This window comes from Callithrix jacchus, chromosome 11, assembly GCF_049354715.1.
Source record: "Callithrix jacchus isolate 240 chromosome 11, calJac240_pri, whole genome shotgun sequence".
NCBI classification, from domain to species: Eukaryota; Metazoa; Chordata; class Mammalia; order Primates; family Cebidae; genus Callithrix; species Callithrix jacchus.
Window position 1 is genome coordinate 4,549,737 of NC_133512.1, and position 16,033 is coordinate 4,565,769.

The following is a 16,033-nucleotide window of genomic DNA, read 5'->3' on the forward strand; positions in this document are numbered from 1 at the left end:
TTATTTCTATATTTTTATGCAGTAGGTAAGTTCTCAGTAAATACAGTTGGGTTGGATTATTAAATTGAAACATCCATGCCCACTTTGACGAAAATAATCTGAAAGGAAATTATCAAATGCCATGAATATGTAAATTATACCTTGACCCACTTTTCTGCTTCTCAATTGTGAGGCCAAAACGCCTTCCAGGTATAACTCACTGATTTTTACAAGTTGTCGTGGTCCCTGAAGGAAGGGAAGCCGCAGCTGCCATGACCCCATTTTACAGATGTGAGAACTGAAGCACAAGCTGCTCAGCCAGGATGGTGACTCTGTAAGAGGCGGGGTGAAATGATGCAAGGCTGGGACGGAGGGAGTAGCGATGCTGCCTGGAACGTACTCCGAGGCTCCTATTATCTCCTTGCCTCCTTTGACCAGAAAACAACCCAGGAACCCCTGGCATTGAACTCTCATACACCAGGAGAAGCTTCCCTGCCCATCACAGGGGCAGAGCCAACAGCCAAATGGCAGGACTCACGTAGAGCAGGGGCTCTGTTTTGCTTACCATGATGGGCCCACCTTCATCCCGATTCCCCAGTGCCTACCTGATTCGGCACTTGCACTGGCCCTAGCAAACAAGGGTCAAATGACAGGATGAATCAATGAAGGACTTGTGACTCCGATTTTTGATGTTCAACCCATTAAATCACTGTTTCTTAAAACAAGCTGGTCATGGTGGCTCATGCCTATAATCCCAGGGGCTCGGGAGACTGAAGCAAGAGGATGTCTTGAGGCCAGGAGTTTGAGACCAGCCTCAGTAACATAGAGAGACCCTGTCTCTACAAAAAGTAAAAAGAAAAACATTAGTCAGTCTGGTAGTCTCAGCTCCTCTGGAGGTTGAGTCAGGAGGATTGCTTGGGCCCAGAAGTTTGAGGCTGCTTTGATTGCTGCCCTGCACTCCAGCCTGGGTAACAGAGTGAGACCCTGTCTCAAAAAAGAAAGAAAGAAAGAAAGAAGGAAGGAAGGAAGGAAGGAAGGAAGGAAGGAAGGAAGGAAGGAAGGAAGGAGAAAGAAAGAAAGAAGGAAAGGAAGGAAGGAAGAAAGAAAGAAAGAAAGAAAGAAAAAGAAAGAAAGAAAGAAAGAGAAAGAAAGGAAGGAAGGAAGAAAGAAAGAAAAGAAAGAAAGAAAAAAGAAGTCTTAAGACATTATGGTCTCCCCCTTTAGAAGAGAAAATGCCCAATAGCATCACGTATCTGCAGTCATTCCTGCAGAAACAGCAAAATGACTCTTTCCACATTTCAAGAAACCACATGCATCTGGTTCTAGTGATGCTCCTTTCTAATAAAACATATACTCCTTGTTGGGTGTGGTGGCTCACACCTGTAATCCCAGCACATTGGGAGGCAGAGGCGGGCAGATCACCTCAGGCCAGGAGTTTGAGACCAGCCTGACTAACATGGAGAAACCCTGTCTCTACTAAAAATACAAAAATTAGCCGGGTGTGGTGGCAGATGCCTGTAATCCCAGCTACTAGGGAGGCTAAGGTAGGAGAATTGCTTGAACTTGGGAGGCGGAGGTTGCGGTGAGCTGAGATCACACCATTGCCCTCCAGCCTGGGTGACAAGAGTGAAACTCTGACTCAAAAAAAAAAAAAAAATACTCCCTAAGTAGATATATAAATTATCAAACATAAACAAATACTATATATGGGGAAAGGTCTTCCATATTATTTGAAATAAGGAAGTTATAAAACAGCACATTCTCTGGGTTAAGGGCTATTAACTGTACTGTCTTGTTTGATCCTCATAAAAACCTTTGAGGTAGATATTGTTCTTGAGATGGGGTCTCTATCACCCAGGATGGAGTGCAGTGGCATGATCTTGGCTCACAGTAGCCTCGAACTCCTGACCTCAGGCAATCCTCCCACCACAGGCTCCTGAGTAGCTGGGACCAGTGGTGCATGCCTGGCTAAATTTCTGCATTTTTTTTTTTTTTTTTTTTTTTGCAGAGACAGAGTTTCTCCACGTTGCTCAGGTTGGTCTTGAACTCCTGAGCTGAAACAATCTGCCCACTTCAGCCTCCCAAAGTGCTTGGATTACAGCCATGAGCCACTGCACCCGGCCTCTTTTTATTCTTATTTGACAGATGAAGTAACTGATACTTAGGGTAAGAAACTTGCCCAGAATCACACAGCTTGAAAAATATTTAAAACCAAATCTGTTTGAATTCAGAACATGGCATTTTACTCCTCTCTCTGGCTCCTGCTCCCACTCTGGCTTCTTGTCTCCTTTCCCCCCTCTCTCCCTTCTTCTTTTCCTCAGTTTCTGCCTCTCTCTCTCTCTCTCTCTCTCTCTCTCTCTCTCTCTCTCTCACTCTCTGTCTCTGTCTCCTTTACCATATAAGTTTATGTATAGCTTTTTTCACATTCTCCAGGGTTTCCATAACCCACAAAACTTTCATTGCCAGGAAGCTTTGCCAGTCCCAAACCCAAAGGCCAGCAGGGTGTCTGATATCCCCACTACGAGGCTACTAAGGTCACCACCCTGCTACTGGGCACGTCCCACACTCACACATTCTGCCAAGCTGGAACTGTAAATGCATTTCGTCACTTGGATGTGAAAATGGCAATTATAAAAGCAGTATTTGGAAATGGCTTCTGCTTAGATACTGGTCAACTAGTTTATATAAACATGTGCTATCGATATAAATAATTTGCACCAGAGAGGAACTGGGTTCTTCTGTAGAAACAGTCTTCATGCTCCAAAAATTGCGTAAGCAAAACATTATCCAGGTAGCAGTTGAACTTCCTTTGATTCAACACGGAGATACACACTCCAGAGCAAACATTTGAGTGATGACTGTAGGCACATGCCCAGTGGTTCACATCCATAATCTCGTTTAACCAAGGCTTACGAGGTTAAATCACAGCCCAGTTGTCACTTACAAGTTGCAGAGCCAGTTCTCCAACAAAGGTGGGCCTGCCAGGGTCTAAGCTCTCAACCCCTTCTGCTCCCAGTGACAAATATAGGACTGTCTCTGTGGAAGATAAGAATGAAATAGCTCAGTCAAGCAACATAGAATCCAGTAGCAAACACTTTTTTAAAAGGTTTACAAACATAATAATAAAGGATAGAATGCAACCTAATATTACCTTCGCATCCAACAAATTAGTAGTAACATCTCAGAGAGAGCAGACCTTTAATTTGTGAGGGATGCTTTTTAAAAGAACTTAGGGAAAAGAGGAAACCGTAAAGCATATTCAGAGGCAGGCAACTCTCCACAAACAATCACTTCCGTAGAGTTGAGTTGAGACTGAGTTGAGGCTGACACGGTAAAAGTCCAGAAAGTCAGTGGTGGGGGTGGGTTCAAAACTTGTATGTGCAGCTGGAGACAAAGAGGTCGAAGGGCCGAGGAAAGATTAGAGTTAACGACCCAGAGGGACTAGAAAGCCACTGGCAGTAAGCAATCCCCTGACACCAGTGAGTGGCTCCTGCCATCAGAACAGCACAGACGCTGGGGAGTCAAAAATTAACTATTAGTAAATATGATAGGACTTTTGAAGGCCAAGACTCCTTCTTGCTTTATTTATTTATTTAGTTACTTATTGCTATAAATCATTTACTTAATACACTGTAGTTCTTAGGATAGTACACACTGTTAACTTATCATCAGGTCAAGAGAGAAAAACACAAATTAAACATCACCCACAAATTAAAGGTCTGTTCTCTTTAAGAAGTCACTACTATTCCTTACCTGTTGGACTGAGAATGTAATATTAGGTTGTGTTCTGTCCCTTATTGTTAAATTTGTAAAGTTTGTATACAAAAAGAGAAGACTCTCCCAAACTGATTTTTTTAGATACTTGACTGGAGGAGTGCGGAAGGAGTCAGTGCCAGTAATTGTTGCCCTCTTTTTTTTTTTTTTTTATACAGAGTCTTGCTCTGTCCCCCAGGCTGGAGTGTAATGGCATAGTCTTGGCTTACTGCAACCTCCACCTCCCAGGTTCAAGCAATTCTCCTGCCTCAGCCTCCCAAGTAGCTGGGATTACAGGCACATGCCCCCTCGCCTGGCTAATTTTTTTTTTTTTTTAGAGGGAAAAAGAGAAAAAGAAGGGGAAAAAAAGAAAAAGAGGGAAAAAGGAATATTACTTCATTCCTAAAATGGGTTTCAATAATGGCCGATTAATATTTTGAATGTTTAAAGTGGTTAATGCATATTTTATGTGTTTAAAATGGAGACCTCTATTGTGTTTATTTGTTCTGGCTCTGAGTTCAAGTCCTGGATATCGTTATCAATTTTTTGTCTCGTTGAATCTGAGTCTCATTATGGGTCTTATGTATCTGGGTGTTAAGATCTCTTATTATTACATTAATCCTTTTACCCTTGCATCCTTGTAGCTTTGAAATCTATTTGATTAAGTGTGAGAATTGCAACTCCTGCTTTTTATTTATTTATTTTTGCTCTCCATTTGGTTGGTGAGTTTTTTTCCATCCCCTTGTTTTGAGTCTTTGTATATCTTTAGATATATCGTTAGATTTTGTGGATAATGTATATTTTGTGTGTTTAAAATGGAGAGCTCTATTGAGTTTATTTGTTCTGGATCTTAGTTCCAGTCCTGGATATTGTTATCAATTTTCTGTCTCGTTGAATCTAAATCTCATTATGGGTCTTATGTATCTGGGTGTTAAGATCTCTTATTATTACATTAATCCTTTTACCCTTGTATCCTTGTAGCTTTGAAATCTATTTTGTCAAATGTGAAAATTGCAACTCCTGCTTCTTATTTATTTATTTTTGCTCTCCATTTGGTTGGTACGTTTTTTTTTTCCAACCCTTTATTTTGAGTCTATGTATATCTTTGGATATACCGTTAGATTTTGTCTGTATCTTTTGATTGGGAGATTTGGTCGATTTAAATTTAGGGTTGCTGCCATTTGTTGTTAACTGGCTATTTTGTCCTTTTGTTGATGAAAATTCTTCTTTATGTTAATGCTCTTTACTTTTTGGTGTATTTTTAGAAAGGGTCATACTGGTTGTTCCTTTCTGTGTATAATGCTTCTTTTAGAAGTTCTTGTAAAGCAGGCCTGGTGGTAATAAAATCTCTGAGTACTTGCTTGTTCCTAAAAGATTTTATTTTTCCTTCAAATGTAAAGCTTAAATTGGCAGGATATGAAATTCTGGGCTGAAAGTTCTGTTGATTAAGTATACTGAATATTGGCCCCCACTCTCTTCTAGCTTGTAGGGTTTCCGTTGAGAGATCTGCTGTAAGCCTAATAGGCTTACCTTTATGGGTAACTTGATCTTTCTCTCTGGCTGCCCTTAATATTTTCTCCTTCGTTTCGATCTTGGTGAATCTAACGATTATGTGCCTTGGGGTTGGTCTTCTTGAGGAATATCTTTGTGGTGTTCTCTGTATTGCCTGGGGTTGAATAGTGTCCTGCTTTGCTAAATTAGGAAAATTTTCCTGGATAATGTCCTGGAGAGTATTTTCCAGCTTGAATTCATTCTCTCTGTCACATTCAGGTACACCAATCAAGCGTATATTAGGTCTTTTCACATAGTCCCATATTGCTTGGAGACTTTGCTCATTCCTTTTTATCCTTTTTTCTCTATTCTTGTCTTGTGGTTTTGTTTCATTAAGTTGGTCTTCGACCTCTGATATCCTTTCTTCTGCTTGATCCATTCAGCTGTTTAAGCTTGTACATATTTCACTAAGTTCTCGTGTTGTATTTTTCAACTCCATAAGTTCATTTGTATTCCTCTCTATATTGTCTATTCTTTTCAACATTTCATCGAACCTTTTTTCCAAGTTCTTAGTTTCTTTACATTGGGTTAGAACAAGTTCCTTTAACTCCCAGAAGTTTCTTATCATCCACCTTTTAAAGCCAACTTCAGATAATGGAACACAGTCCTTTTCCATCAGGGCTTGTTCTGTTGCTGATGAGTCCTTTTCCATCAGGGCTTGTTCCGTTTCTGATCAGTCCTTTTCCATCAGGGCTTGTTTGGTTGCTGATGAGTCCTTTTCCATCAGGACTTGTTCCGTTTCTGATCAGTCCTTTTCCATCAGGGCTTGTTCGGTTGCTGATGAGTCCTTTTCCATCAGGGCTTGTTCCGTTGCTGATGGGTTCTGATTTTGAGTATACTCAGCCTTCTTAGGCTGTTTTCTTCCCTTCATTGTAGATGAACCGCCTTTCTAATTAGGTTTCTGAGTCGGCGTCCGACTATTGATTCCCAGTGCTGGGATCCGAGCAACCCACTGTGGCAGCCTAAATAGCAGCGATAAGACTGATGGTGCTCTTCTGCCCGGGAATCTCTGGTCTGGCTTCCCTCTTGAGTCCGCAACAAGTGGCTCTGACTTCCCGGAGCTTCAAACTCCGGTCAGTAGGGGAAGCAGTCCCATTGGCTCTGCATGAAGAGCTGCTGCGCCAAGACGCCGGCAAAACTGCTGCAGCGGCCACAAGAGTAGCGCTGGTGACCCGTGGGGCTCCTCCACTGGGAATCGGCTGATCGGTGAGTGACGAAAATTCGGCTAAAGATGTGGCGTCGTCTCGTTCTCTGAGCTTTCACTGGGAGCTACAATCCCGAGCTGTTAGTGGTCGGCCATCTTGGATCGATCTCTGTCCTGGCTAATTTTTTTTATTTTTAGTAGAGATGGGGTTTCACCATGTTGGCCAGGCTGGTCTCGAACTCCTGACCTCAGGTGATCTTCCCACCTTGGCCTCCCAAAGTGCTGGGATTACATGTGTGAGCCACTACACCCCAGCCTTGATTGCTATTTTTGAAAGGTTGAAATCATGCTATCATGATCTAATTTCCAACAGTTTTTAAATGACCACAAACTCCAGTCACAATAGCGATGGAATGGTCTATCCACCAAACTTCTCCTTTTAATAAATGTCTATCCATCTTTACTTTCAAACATATTTTTTAAAATCTGGGGGCTGGATGTGGTGGCTCACGCCTGTAACATTATCCCAGCACTTTGAGAGGCCAAGGAGGGCAGATCACTTGAGGTCAGGGGTTCGAGACCAGCCCTGCCAACATGGTGAAACCCCTTCTCTACTCGAAAAAATACAAAAATTAGCCAGGCATGATGGCACACACCTGTATTCCCAGCTACTCAGGAGGCTGAGGCAGGAGAATCGCTTGAACCCAGGAGGAGGAAGTTGCAGTGAGCCAAGATCACACCACTGCACTCCAGCCCGGGCAACAGAGTGAGACTTCATCTCAAAAAAAAAAAAACTGGAAGAATGCAGAGCCAGAGCGTTTAGTAGCTCGGTGGAAGAGTTGTAAGGCTTGACTCTTTTTGATAAGTGTTCGTCAAAGCCTGTTTTTTCCAAGTGAAGAAATGTATTCTGCTCATTCGCTGCCTGCAGTCACATCTCATAGTTGGGGTGCTGCACGGAATGGTAAAAGCTGTAATACAAATATTTCTCAGAAAAAAAGAAGTTCATTTCCAATCCATTTGTCCTTTAAGGGTTATCTGATTGCAATCATCTTTTTCCAAAAAATCTTGCTAGAACTTGCAAAGTTCAAATAGAAATTAGTATGGAGCAATCAGGCAATGTCAAGTACAAGAGGGAAAAAAATGAAGAGTCTTGACTTTGAAAAGTATTTACATACATTCCAGAGCATTCTAAACACATGAAGAATAAACTCAGCAGGAAAAGGCATTCCATGCCTAAAACTGTGTCTTTGAAAGCAGGATCTGAGTGGAGAAAATAAGTGATGTTATTAATATGTAGTGAGGAACAGAACAGAAATCGAAGGCCCAAATGAAGTGTTCATGGAAGATTCGTGAGAGAGAAGGGCAAATATACACCACGTAGATACTTCTCCTAGGGACATGCTTTGCAATTTGAGCATTTTTGAGCTTGCAATGGAATCTTAAAGGCGTCCACAAACAACAGATGTTTGAACCCAAATGATCCAACATCTCGATGCCAAAATTAGCGCTCTGAAGAGGAATGGTAGAGTCGGAGCATATGAAGAATAACTTCAGTAACTCTTCTCTGGGGCAACAGTTGAAAGATTTATTCTATGGCTTCCTGACCTACCCTTTTATCTGTGCCCATTTATATTTGAAGTGATAAAAATCTTGGTCAAATGGGAGAATTAATAACAAAAATCTAAGTCTCTTTTCTAGGTCTGACTTCAATCTCTTCTCTCTCCTCGTTGAGCATTCTATCTCTAAACTGAATTATGAAATCAGGAGGAGGGCCCTTCTGAACATTATGTATTCGCAAACTTTTTCATATGAAAACCAATCATAGATTATGGCTGTACCAACATAGCACAGAATGATCTAGCTAATTTAATAGTTGTAAGCAGCCAAGCCAGGAATTGTGAGCAAGCAAACAAAAACCCTCAACACCAACCCCCACCAATAATGAATAAGCAAACTGCATTGTGTAAGCTACTTTTTTCCAGATTAAACCGGCAATAGATAAGTGCTAAGTCTCTGCTTTACTTGATTTTATTTTTATTTTTATTTTTGAGACAAGGTCATGCTCTGTTAACCGGGCTGAAATGCAGTGGTGTGATCATGGCTGATTGCAACTCATTCTCCTGAGCTCAAGCAACCCTCCTGCCCAAGCCTTCCAAGTAGCTGAGACCACAGGCTATGCCATCATGCTTGGCCAATTTTTGTGCTTTTTTTGTAGAGACAGGGTCTCCCTATGTTTCCCAGACTGGTCCTGAACTCCTGGGCTCAAGCAGTCTTCCTGCCTTGGCCTCTCAAAATGCTGGAATTACAGGCATGAGCCACCATGCCTGGCTTGCTTTACTTGATTTAAAATGACATGTCATTATAAGTGCACAAGTTTGAATAAAGAAAATTTTTTTTTTTTTGAGACGGAGTTTCGCTCTTGTTACCCAGGCTGGAGTGCAATGGCGCGATCTTGGCTCACCGCAACCTCTGCCTCCTGGGTTCAGGCAATTCTCCTGCCTCAGCCTCCTGAGTAGCTGGGATTACAGGCACACACCACCATGCCCAGCTAATTTTTTGTATTTTTAGTGGAGATGGGGTTTCACCATGTTGACCAGGATGGTCTCGATATCTTGACCTCGTGATCCACCCGCCTTGGCCTCCCAAAGTGGTGGGATTACAGGCTTGAGCCACCGCGCCCGGGCAAGAAATTTTACAAAAAAGAAATATTAAAAAAATGACGTGTCACTTAATCCTAAAACAAGAATGTTGTTGTTTTTTTTATTAGTTTGTTGGATTTTTTCCTCCTGCCTCTCTGTTAAATAAGCTAATGCCATTTAGACATTAAATCACTTTATTCAGTTTCCAAAGAAACTTCTTATATATTTCGCTTACTAATAAACTTCCCTTCCTATGGCCAGGCATGGTGCCTCACACCTGTAGTCCCAGCACTTTGAGAGGCCGAAGTGGGAGGACTGCTTGAGCCCAGGAGTTGAGGACCAGCCTGGGCAATATAGTGAGACCTCATCTCTAAAAATAAATAAACACCAGTGAAACTTCCAATGATGTAGCAAGGTTTATTTGTTTCCAGAAAAATGGAAGGATACAGATATTTCTTAACTCAGCCACACGAATGCTATAAAACAGGACCGTGAGGAGAAAGTGGCAGTATCATCATGGTTCTAAAAGGCAGCCAGGAACTCAAATTGTAACTGCATTTTAAAAATAGCATCGCAGCTATGATTGCAGTTTAGCTCCATAGCACGTAATCGTGGTATGAACAGGAAATGGGAGTACATCTTCAGAGCCTGATAAGATTCACTAATGTAAGACATATGCTCTGTTTCTCAGCTTGCAAGCTAGGCCCAGCCAGAAAGAAAGAAAGCATATATGTTTATCTTTAACCTAAAGATCAAATTTTATAAACCTTGGAAGATTTTTTGAATTGCTATTAAATTAAGGGATGAACTTGAGAAATGTGCAGCATAGATTTAGTTTTGACTTTGAAAAATAGAGATTTGAAGTAACTTCCAGGGGAAAGTTAATTGCTAGCTATGCATCACAAGCCTGGGTTATCTCAGGGCAGCCTCAACAAGAGAACTTGTCCTTAGAGAAATCATTGCTAATCAAGGGGACATTCCTAACAAAAGAATCTCTGTTATCTATAAAAGGCCAAAGTTGAGTTCACTAAGGATGGTGTGTTTTTATTTTATTTTTTATTTTTTGAGATGGACTCTCACTTTGTCACTCAGGCTGGAATGCAGTGGTGCGATCTTGGCTCACGGCAACCTCTGCCTTCTGGGGGTCAAGCAATTCTCCTGCCTCAGCCTCCCGAGTAGCTGGGATTATAGAAGTCTGCCACCAGGCCTGGCTAATTTTTGTACTTTTAGTAGAGACAGGGTTTCACCATGTTGGCCAGGCTGGTCTCGAACTCCTGATCTCAGGTGATCTGCCCCCCTAGGCCTCCCAAAGGGTGATTACAGGCGTGAACCACCACGCCCAGCCAGGATGGTATGTTTTAAGAATATTCTATAGTATCAGTAATTATTCAGAGTTCTACTTAGAACAAATAGAAATATGTCAGGATACCTTTAATATGACTCTTCTATTTTAGAAAGAAAATGGTGGTTTATATGTTTCCAGATCTGTTTTATAAAAAGGAGAAGATAGTGCGACATGATCCAACAGGGAACACACAGCAGTACATCAAAGTACACGCAAACCAGTCAACTCACCCAGTTTTATAGTCCACGTTAAAGACGATGAAAAGGAGCAATATCAGTGTCTACCATCAAAATACAAATCGGATTGATAATCCTTTGATATAGATCATGATAAAAGAAACCTCAGGCAGTTGGAAAACAAACTCCCACAAAAGTACTGTGGTTTCGATTTCTAGCTCCTATTTCTTTGCAAAAAAAAAAAGTCTAGGTTTTTCTGTTATTCAGAATAAGAATAAATGCACTCATTCCACAAATTTTATTGAGGGCTTCTCATGCATAAAGCACAGTTGTAATTGTCAGAGATATAGCAGTGGGAAAGACAGATAAGGAGCTTACATTCTAGTAGTGGAGGTCAGCTAATAAATACATAAATAATAAGGGTTCTTCAAGGGCAATTCGTGCTGTGAAGGGAATGAATGGGTGATGTGTAGAGAAAGAAAAGGCCGGGCACAGTGGCTCACGCCTGTGATCCCAGCACTTTGGGAGGCCAAGGCGGGCGGATCACGAGGTCAGCAGATAGAGATCATCCTAGCTAACACTGTGGAACCCCAACTCTACTAAAAATACAAAAAAATTAGCCAGGTATGGTGGCACATGCCTGTAGTCCCAGCTACTCGGGAGGCTGAGGCAGGAGAAACGCTTGAACCTGGGAGGCGAAAGTTGCAATGAGCCAAGATTGTGCCACTGCACTCCAGCCTGCTGCGTGACAGAGCGAGACTCCGTCTCAAAAAAAAGAGGGGTCCGGGCGCGGTGGCTCCCAGCACTTTGGGAGGCCGAGGCGGGTGGATCACGAGGTCAAGAGATCGAGACCATCCTGGTCAACATGGTGAAACCCCGTCTCTACTAAAAATACAAAAAATTAGCTGGACATGGTGGCACGTGCCTGTAATTCCAGCTACTCGGGAGGCTGAGGCAGGAGAATTGCCTGAACCCAGGAGGCGGAGGTTGCGGTGAGCCGAGATCGCGCCATTGCACTCCAGCCTGGGTAACAAGAGCGAAACTCCATCTCAAAACAAACAAACAAAAAAGAGTAGAGGAAGACAGAGTGAGTAGCAGAAGCAGGAGCATCTCTCTTGAACAATTTCCCTCAGTACTTCTAAACCAAGCAGCATCACAAATAGGACCATCATGCCTAATAACCATGCCCCATGAGCATGGGAGGGAACTTCAGAGATCATCTAGTCCAACTCAATTTGAGCACGTAAATGAGGTTGAGGAATGCTAAACGTTCTACCCGAATAATACAGCATGAGCACCCTTGTCACTGAAAATACAGACTTTCTTTCACTCTATCATGCCTATTCTGGAATTTTAGATGCTGCTTTCAAATGAGAAGTCCTTCCTTCTTGCAAAAGTTTTGGTATTGTTGGCTGGGCGTGGTGGCTCACGCCTGTAACCCCAGAACTTGGGGAGGCCAAGGAGGGTGGATCAGAAGGTAGGAGTTTGAAACCAGCCTGGCCAACATGGCGAAACACTGTCTCTACTAAAAATACAAAAATTAACTGAGTGTGGTGGCGGGCGCCTGTAATCCCAGCTACTCAGGAGGCTGAGGCAGGAGAATCGCTTGAACCCAGGAGGTGAAGGTTGTAGTGAGCTGAGATCGCACCACTGCACTCCAGCCTGGGTGACAAGAGCGAAACTCCGTCTCAAAAAAAAAAAAAAAAAAAAAAAAGGGAAAGACAGAAAAGGCGGGGACTATTGTAAATAGGATGGTCAAGGAAAGGCTTGCTCGAGCTGCGACCTGAAGAGCAAGAAGGCAACTCAGTAAATATACTGGGCAATGTTCTGGAGTAGAGGCAAGAACTAGTGCAAGGTTCCTGAGGCAGTAACGGGCTTGACTTCCTCAAGGAACAGAAAAGACGACAGCAAGGTGATAATTAACGAGGAGAAGGGAAGACATGAGCTTGGAGAGGCAGACAGGGACCAGATCACATGGGACTTGTGTCTTGGTAACAGGCCGAGACTTTTAAGAACAACGAAAAGCCATTGAAGAATCTATATGAGTGAGCAACTTTGATCTGATGTATATATTATAATTAAAATTAAAATCATATCTGATCTGATTTTTATTTTAATTATAACATTTTTCAGGCATCTAAGAACTTATAGACAAGAAAAGGAATACCTTAAGAAATTAGATTTAGTTAAAATCCCGTGGTACCCTTCTCAGTCTATTCTCCTTCCCCTTTAAAGATAACTGCTCTTCTAAACTTTATGCTTATGATTTTCTTGCATGTTTTTGTGCTTTTATCACACATACTCATATGTCTCTAGAAACAGAATGTAGCACTGCCTTGCGTGTTTTAAACTTTATATGAATGGTAGCATCCTGTGCATATTCTTCTGTACTTGCTTTTTTACCTTCAGCATTTCGTTGCTGAAATGTGCCCGTGCTCATTAATCTTTAGCAACTATTTAGCATTCTCTTGAATTAACATCGCAATTTCTCCATTCTTTGGTTGAGGACGTTTGTGTTGCCTTCGCTGTTTTTATTCGTATCTCCCAGGGCAGGAAATAGAAAATAAACAAGAGTAGAAACACATAAACCAGTTGGAATACTCATCCATAGCCCAATAGAAAGCCGGTGGAGGCTAGGGTTAAGTGAACAGCAATTGAGATAAAAATAAATGGAGAAATTTTGTATATGTTTTGGAGATGCAGCTGATTGGACTTGCTGATGGATTTGATGGGGAAGAGGGGTTGCTGAGAGAAGGTGAAAAATTGAGGATGAATACAAATTTTGGGGCATGAGCAATTTTAAAGGCATCTAAAGGCTCAAATGTAGAACTCAAAAGTGTTTTGTGATGGGGTATTTTAATTACTTAAGGTTACTGAAAATCTTATCTTACTTATATTTGTGTCTCCCCTAGTGCTTTGCAGTGTGTAATATTAGGTACTCCATAAAAGTTTGTTGAATGAATAAGTGATTGAATAATACACTTTACAATTGATTCTCTATGGTGCATAAGAATTATACTTAGATTTAGTTATGTGACAATCTTGAACATTTTCAGAAAAAATGGAATGATGCTGGATCTCATTAAAATAATGCAGGAATAAATCCATTTATCTTTGGGAGTTATTAATAAAGCAAGATTGACTATATGTTGAACATTTTTGAAGCTGAGTAGTATTTGCATTTTTGTCAATGTTGGAAAATTCCATGATAAAAAGTTTAAAAAGGCCTGGCGCAGTAGCTCATGCCTGTAATCCCAGCACTTTGGGAGGCCAAGGCAGGCAGATTGCCTGAGCTCAGGAGTTCAAGACCACCCTGGGCAACACGGTGAAATTCCATCTCTACTAAAATACAAAAAAAAATTATATTTTTAGTAGCGATGGGGTTTCACCATGTTGGTCAGGCTAGTCTCAAACTAACTTTTTTATTTTTATTTTTTATTATTTTTTTTTGAGACAGAGTCTCACTCTGTTTCCCAGGCTGGAGTGTAGTGGCAGGATCTCCATTCACTGCAACCTCTGCCTCTCAGGTTTAAGAGATTTTCCTGCCTCAGCCTCCCAAGTAGCTGGGATTATAGGCACCCACCACCATGCCTGTCTAATTTTTATATTTTTAGTAAAGACAAGGTTTCACCACGTTTGGCCAGGCTGGTTTCGAACTCCTCACTTCAGGTGATCTACCTGCCTCGGCATCCCAAAGTACTGAGGTTACAGACGTGAGCCACTGTGCCTGGCCTAATTTTTGTATTTTTAGTAGAGATGGAATTTTGCCATAATGGCCAGGCTGATCTCGAACTCCTGGCCTCAAGTGATCCGCCACCCTCAGCCTCCCAATGTGCGTGAGCCACCGTGCCGAGCCCTGTAAAATATTTTTACAGTTTAATTTTTATCCTGTAAAATTTTACTTTATTTAAGTCCTTTTTCAGGGAAGTGCCTGTGGAGGCTGGGGGAGAGAAAACACAAGGTGAGACTGTGGCATCATATGGAGCCAAAAAAGTAAGGAGTGCTCAAAAATAATGGAGGGATGTCAGGAAGACATAGGGGCCGACCAGGAAGAGCTCCCGGTGGCCAAAGCTAAGCAATTTGAGCACGAAGTGAGTAACGATAGCACTGGATTATAATCCACATAGCAAATATCTATGAATTCAAACTGATATTAACAAATAATTGAATTTTAAAAAACTAATGGGAAAAAAGAGACAGTCTACATGAAATTCCAACTAAAAATATGGAAAAAGTGAGGGAAACAAAAGTAAAAACAGAACACCACACTAATATTTGTTGCAGGGAAGATCCGTCAATGGATGCTTAAAATCTGTGGAACAGAAGCAGGATATTTTCAGTTTCAATGTATCTTCCTCAAGATATTCATTAATGAGAAAGGTAAAAACAGTAACTTTGCACTGGTGGAACCTGGCAAATAGCGCTTTAACCACGTGATGAAGACTAGCACGGCTGAAATAAGACGTATCAGTGTCATGAACTCCTGATAATGATGTTGTGAGAAGGGCCCGCTGTTTCCGCGTATGCTTGTCAAAAAATGCATAAACTTGATTTAATCATGAGAAAACACAAGACACAGAAAAACCGAAGAACGCTAAAAAAACCTGACCGGTACTCTTCAAATATGTGAAAGTCATGAATGTCAAGGAGAGACCAAGTCTACAAAGAGTCTACATAGTTGGCAAGTAAAAAGACATAACACCTAAATGTAATGTGGGGCCGGGTGCAGTGGCTCATGCCTGTATCCCAGCACTTTGGGAGGCCAAGGTGGGCAGACCACTTGAGGTCAGGCATTCAAGATCACCTTGGCCAACATGATGAAACCCCATCTCTACTAAAAATACGACAATTAGCCAGGCATGGTCGTGGGCACCTGTAATTCAGGCTACTCAGGAGGCTGAGGCAGGAGAATCACTTGAACCCAGGAGGCAGAGGTTGCAGTGAGCCAAGAACGTACCACTGCACTCCAGTTTGGGCAACAGAGCGAGACTCTGTCTCTAAATGAATGAATGAATGAATGAACGCAATGAGGGATCCCAGACTGGATCCTAGAAAAGAAAAATGACATTGGGAAAACCAGGGCAATACAAATGAAGTCTGTAGTTTAACCAATAAGAGTATAATGCCAATGTTAATTTATTGGTTTTGACAATTGTACTATGGTTATATAAAATGTTAATATTAAGGGAGGCTGGGTGAAGCATACACGGGAATTCTCAGTTCTATTTTTGTAACTTAGCTGTAAGTCTAAAATCACGTCAAAATAAAATACTAAGAAGGAAAGTAAGCCTGGACCCTGCACTGTTTAAAAAAAAAACCATTTAAACAATCCAGTCCAATCTTTCCCCAAACTCAGTCATTTGAATATCAATTTCAGGATTTTTTACAATCTGTGTAGTAGGAGTGATATCAGCAATGGCAATCAACATGTATTGAATTATCACAG

General features: G+C 41.6%; 1 protein-coding gene across 1 annotated transcript in view; it reads right to left on the reverse strand.

The window, feature by feature from the left end:
• Positions 1–1,609: 1,609 nt before the first annotated feature.
• Positions 1,610–16,033, reverse strand: part of LOC144578308 (uncharacterized) — a 44,179-nt gene continuing 29,755 nt past the window's right edge. The window contains exon 6 of the mRNA XM_078342142.1: positions 1,610–3,015. The gene's annotated coding sequence lies outside the window, so the exon portion shown is untranslated. The remainder of the gene's footprint in view (positions 3,016–16,033) is intronic.